We start from the raw sequence: 6,051 nt of genomic DNA, 5'->3' as shown, positions 1-6,051 counted from the left end.
GCTATAATATTAGTTTGCTTAAAGAATATTAATAGAGAAATAAGAATCAGTGTTCGAACCTTGATATTATCTTTAACCTTATTTTGGAGTGATGATCAGAGACTCTTCAGAAATGACAAAGTTACTTCACACACACATACAAAATAGCACTTGCATACAAAAAGCAACACACACACACCTACACACACACACCCTTAATTAACCTCAAAGATTTGATTTCTATTGAGTAGGGCTAGTGATCTTTAGTGTATATGACCTTTTGTGTCCCTTCCTTAAGTTTCTCTAACCCATTAGATAAAAGTAACCAAAGTAATATTTTTTTAGGTCAAGGTAAGGAAAGTGTTCTCATAAAGCTGGACAGAGGTAAATAGTCTCTTTTGGGAATTAGTGAGTTTTCTCATTTATATTCTAGCATGACCCCAACTACTACTTGATTGGAAAATGTAGAAGGATTACAAGTGTAATGAGTACAAAATGACACAATTCACACATAAAAAAAGAAATGGAGTTTTATATCTCTATAACTGAATTTAGTTTAGCTTGATGGTTTTCTTTTTACGTTTGGGAATAACAATGTTCTAGACTAATGGTAAACATAGTGTGGGATTTTTCTCCTTTCTTTTTTTTCTACACTTCTGCTCAATGAAGACCTAGTTTGCAGTGCTTCAAGTATTATTGTAGTATCCAGGGAAATAGGGCATGTGATTCATTATTGTCCTCTGTCTCCTAAAAGACTTTGCAAATATACATAATCCTTTCTGCTCTTTGGTCATCAGGAAACTTTTGTGCTGCCTTTGCATTTCTAATGCTCCCCGTAAACTTTTTTGCTTTTCTGTTTCCACATCTACTCAGCTTTCTCTGCATCATTCTTTTTCCAAACTTGATGTCTCTCCAGATTGACTGGCCCACAGGTAGCCAATTTTTTATTTCCCTCAGAAGCATAGGAACTATTCAGATGTACTATTGTACACCCTTCTGGGAGCCCAAACTCGGTGTGTCTGTTTTCCAGCTCATGTATCTAGTTGTCTTATTATCTCACTGAATTTCTATTTAACTTGGCATCTCATGCACCTGTTTTTCAATTGCTCTGGCAGCAGGCTAGGTGTTTAAAGTTCTCTAACAGGCTTGCAGTCTCACAGAATTTTTCTTAGGAAGATAAAGGCATATTCCTTAAACATTCAAGGATCCCTAAGCTTATTCATGTTTCAAATTTCCCTCTTTCCCCCTACCACTTAGGATTTCGCCTAGTATAAGAATGGTTCATTGCCCTCTCTGGGACACTGTCCTATATCAAGCTTTATTAATTTCTTAGTCTTCTTTCAATTCTTGGGTTCTTCAGACCTTGGCCCAGAAATTAACTTTACCTCTTCTCTGTGTGATGGGGGAATTAGTTCTTACATTTTTATGCATACTTTCTAATTTACTTCTATGCAATATATTCTATGACCTTAAATTGAATAGTGGCCCCAAAGATATATACAAATCCTAATCCCTGGGACATGTAAATACTACCTTATTTGGAAAAAAAATCTTTGCAGATGTATTTAAGTTAAGGATATTGAGATAAGGTGATCATTCAGGATTATTCAGGTAGGTCCTAAATGCCATCACAAGTATCCTTATAAGAGGAAGGCAGAGGAAGATTAGACAGACACACACAGAGGAGAAGACAATGTGAGGATGGAGGCAGAGAATGGAGTGAGCCAGGGGTCCCCAACCCCCGGGCCATGCACCAGTACCAGTCCTCGGCCTGTTAGGAACCCGGCTGCACAGCAGGAGGTGAGCGGCAGGCAAGCGAGCGAAGCTTCATCTCTCGCTCCGCATTGCTCGCATCACCTCCTGAACCATCCTCCCCCCAATCCGTGGAAAAATTGTCTTCCACAAAACCGGTTGCTGGTGGCAAAAAGGTTGGGGACCGCTGGAGTGAGCCACTGATGCCAAAGAATGCCAGTGACCACAAGAAACTGTAAGAGGCAATGAACAGATTTTCCCCTAGAACCTCTGGAGGAAGCATGGCCCTAACAAAACCTTGAGTTCAGCCTTCTGGATTCCAAAGCCGCAAGAGGATAAATTTCTATTGTTTTAAGCCTTGTTGTTTGTGGTAATTTGTTACAGCATTTGCAGGGAACTAATACAGACTGACTTTACCAAGGATTAGCTTTTGATAGTTAAAGATAGTTGAAGAAAACATTTTAAGATAAATGTGCGTGTGTATGTATACCTCAAAATGCTCAGGTTCTGCATTAATAAGAACATGGCTTCAAAAAACATGGTTACTGTTATGAATTTGGAGATCTATTCAGAAACTCTCTTTAGGCTGTGTTGTAGGCAAAATAATAGCTTCTCAAATATATTCTTGTTCTAATCCCCAGAACCTGTAAATATGCTGTTTTATGACAAAGGGGAATGGCAGATGAAATTTAGGTTGCTCACTTATCAGCTGACTTTAAAATAGTGAGATAATCCTGGGTTATCCCAATGAGTTTAATGTAACCACAAGGGTCTTGAAAAGTAGAAAAGGGAGGCAGAAGAGTCAGTGTCAGAGTGATATATATGAGAAAGACTCGACTATACATTGCTGGCTTAGAAGATGGAAAGGGGTCACAAGCCAAGAAATGTAGGCAGCATTTAGAAGCTGGAAAAGACAAGAAAACAGATCTCATAGAGCCTCCAGAAAGAACACAGCTCTGAACTCCTTGATTTTAGCCAAGATCCATTTTGGACTTTTGACCTCAAGTGGGATGTCCCAAATATTCATAAATTTGAGTTAAGCTACCCAGTTTGTGGTAATATGTTACAGCAGCAATAGAAAACTAATACAAAGATTTGCCAAGGATTACATTTGGTACAGATAGCTAAAGATAACCTTTTAAGATAAACGTGTTCATGTATATCTTAAAATGTTGTTTCACAAAGAACTTGGTTTCACAGATTGTGGTTTCTGTCATACATTTTGGAGATGTATTCAGAAACTCAGTTGACCTCTGCTTTAGCTTATTTCTTCCCAAGCTCAAAGGCAGTGTTCATAGTAATGTGTCACTGCCATTCTAATCAGGAGAGACGTTTATTGGGTACAAGGAATCACTAGGAATAGACCATTCACTAAATTTTTGCCAACTTCTTCCAGTCTTCCTATTCTCACAAAAAACAATTATTTCTCATTCAGTTATCCTTCTCTCCTCTTTATCTAACAAAGTAGCAATGATGTCCCATTTCTAGAATGCTGTATAGAGTTCTTATTTTCTACCATGGTGTGATGAGATAAACACTTTTACTCCCAGGAGGCTCTTTTTATTGGCTACTTTTGAAGTGATCAACTACGTCTCCTGGAAGATTCTTCTTTCTTCGAGTCTAATGCATGTGAGCTGAGGTCCCCTTAAAGGGAAATTGATAGGATTAAATAATCTTTTGTAAGAGCTTAATGCAATTTGGTCTGCTTTCCAAACTCAAATCTTCTGCCATTAGTCCATGTGTATCAATTGTCTAATATTGATCACCAGGAGGACTAGAAAAAGACTCCAGGGAGGATGGAAGAAAAAAAAAAAAATTCTTGTGGGTCAGCTTGACTCTATTCACTTGTTTCTCTCTGGCTTTCTAAGTCCTACCAGCCTTCTTAGCTTTGATATTGAAAACTGGCTATCGTTTTCTTAGGTAACATTTTCTTTTTACTTTATTTTATTTTATTTTATTTTTAAATTTTTATTGGAGTATAGTTGATTTACAATGTTGTGTTAGTTTCAGGTGTACAGCAAAGTGAATCAGTTATACATATACACATATCCAGTCTTTTCTTAGTTTCTTTCCCCATATAGGCCATTACAGAGTACTGAGTAGAGTTCTCTGTGCTATACAGTTGGTTCTTATTACTTATCTATTTTATATATAGTAGTGTGTATATGTCAGTCCCAGTAACATTTTCTTGACATTGTCCATTTTCCATTAAGAAAAAGTAAAGGGTCATTGTACTTTTTTTAAACAGCAAGGAAATAATTCTCCTTCAAATGTTAGGACTCTTAACTTCGCTAAGAATCCTTAAATCTTTTACCACAGACAGAGATGAGGCTTAGTTCTCTCAGAAAATTTAAAGCTGTTGAATTTCTCAGCAAATTATCTCAAATCTACCCTTTCATAATTTTCCTTCTTTTAAAAATTGTGATTAGATTAATAGAAAATGAATATCTTAATTTAGATAAACAATAAATATTAGTAATCAAGAATAAGAGGTGGGCACACCATGACTGTACAACCAAAGACAATCTCCAGCCAGACCACTTTGATTACACACAAACCAAAAATATCTGTCATTATAAGCACATATTCTATTGAAAATTTAAGTTTTTATTTAGGAGAAATATGTAAACTCCATTTCATGTTAAAATAAATTTATACTTTTGTCATAAAGACCAAGAATACCAAAGTTGTGAGATTATTATAACAGAAATAGAGAAATAAAACTTTATTTTTCATGATAATCCAATTAGTTGTGATTTCTATGAAAACTAATAATATGGTGCACATTCCTAAAAATATTTTAAATTAATTTATAAAAGAATATGTTTATATAATTTTGAAATGTCTTTATTTCATTATTTTACATTTAAGAAAATGTGATAAATGCTGCAATGTGCCAGTGAGACTTGGTCCATCTTGATAACACAGTTCACATCAGTAATGCACCAGTAAGGAAATAACTTCAAATTATAAAGGGTAAATTTGAAAACCTGGAGAAATGGAAATAGTAAGAAGCCTCTATAGTGAACATAGAAAACAAGGATTTGGAATAGTGATGGCAACTCTATAAACAAATATATATCTTTTGGTGCTCTAATATTTCAAGAATATCTTAGAGGATTATGACTTTTTTATAGACTATCTACAAAGCGTTAAATCTTAAAACATTTTGAAAAAAGAACATAGTTTCTGCTTTTATTTTGGTGGGGGAGAATTGGAGAAATAGGAGTTGTATATGAGATTAATCTCTGAAATTTTATTGAATCTCTCCACCACTTTGACTTTGGCGAGGTTAAAGAAGCAAGACATAGTGGGCAGTACCCAGCATTCTGCCCATCAATAGAGAGAGATTGTGAGTAATACAATTATTCACAAAGGATTCTTCAGGTGCCTTTAGACACCCTCACCCAGAGTGGAGCCCATTATTTCTGAAGATTGAAGTATAGTAAATTGTGAAACCAAGTTCAATAAATATCAGCTAGTAATATTCAATTAGTAATCAGTTGATCTAGTGATTTTTTCATTTCATTTCTACTTCAACTTTTTCTATTATATTCACTGAAATTTCCTTCATTCATTTCTTCCCAAGATGACTGACTGACCACTAAATTGATTATATAAACAAACATATCCTAAGACCATTGTTTACATCAATATGAAATAAATATTACATTACTTCTATTCTGTACAATATCAGAACATCTCATGATGTGTCCAAAACTACATAGCCCTTGTGATCTAAATGTTTTCCAAATAAAAATGGGACAACTTTCTATTTAGTATTTCATGACTGACAAAGTAAATATACATGTTACTGGGTTAAATACCCTTGCCTGCATACTCTTCATGTCTGTATTGGGTTGCTTAAAACATACCAGAAGAGACAGGTAGTGGAATGAAGCTCATCCCTAAATTGCCTGCAGCCTAAAGGCAGCACATGACCACGCTTTTTAGTGTAAACACATTAATTAGTTGGGAGGCCTACTCTAGTCTGCTTTTAATGCTTACACAAAGCTGACAGCTTTCAATTCATGCCAAATAGACAGAAGAAACATATGAAGAGTTATTGTAAAAGGACGAAAAATAAGGGAGATAAACAGAGTTTATCTGATTTCTCATCTGTCAAATTTTCATCCTTCTTTTAGTTCTATTCCCCTCTCTATAGTGACTAAAAGAAACATCTTTCAAAAGTTACTATCAGTGGGGCTTCCCTGGTGGCGCAGTGGTTGAGAATCTGCCTGCCAATTCAGGGGACACGGGTTCGAGCCCTGGTCTGGGAAGATCCCACATGCCGCGGAGCAACTAGGCCCCTGAGCCACA

Source organism: Balaenoptera musculus, chromosome 4 (assembly GCF_009873245.2).
Source record: "Balaenoptera musculus isolate JJ_BM4_2016_0621 chromosome 4, mBalMus1.pri.v3, whole genome shotgun sequence".
Lineage (NCBI taxonomy): Eukaryota > Metazoa > Chordata > Mammalia > Artiodactyla > Balaenopteridae > Balaenoptera > Balaenoptera musculus.
This window is presented reverse-complemented; position numbering follows the sequence as displayed.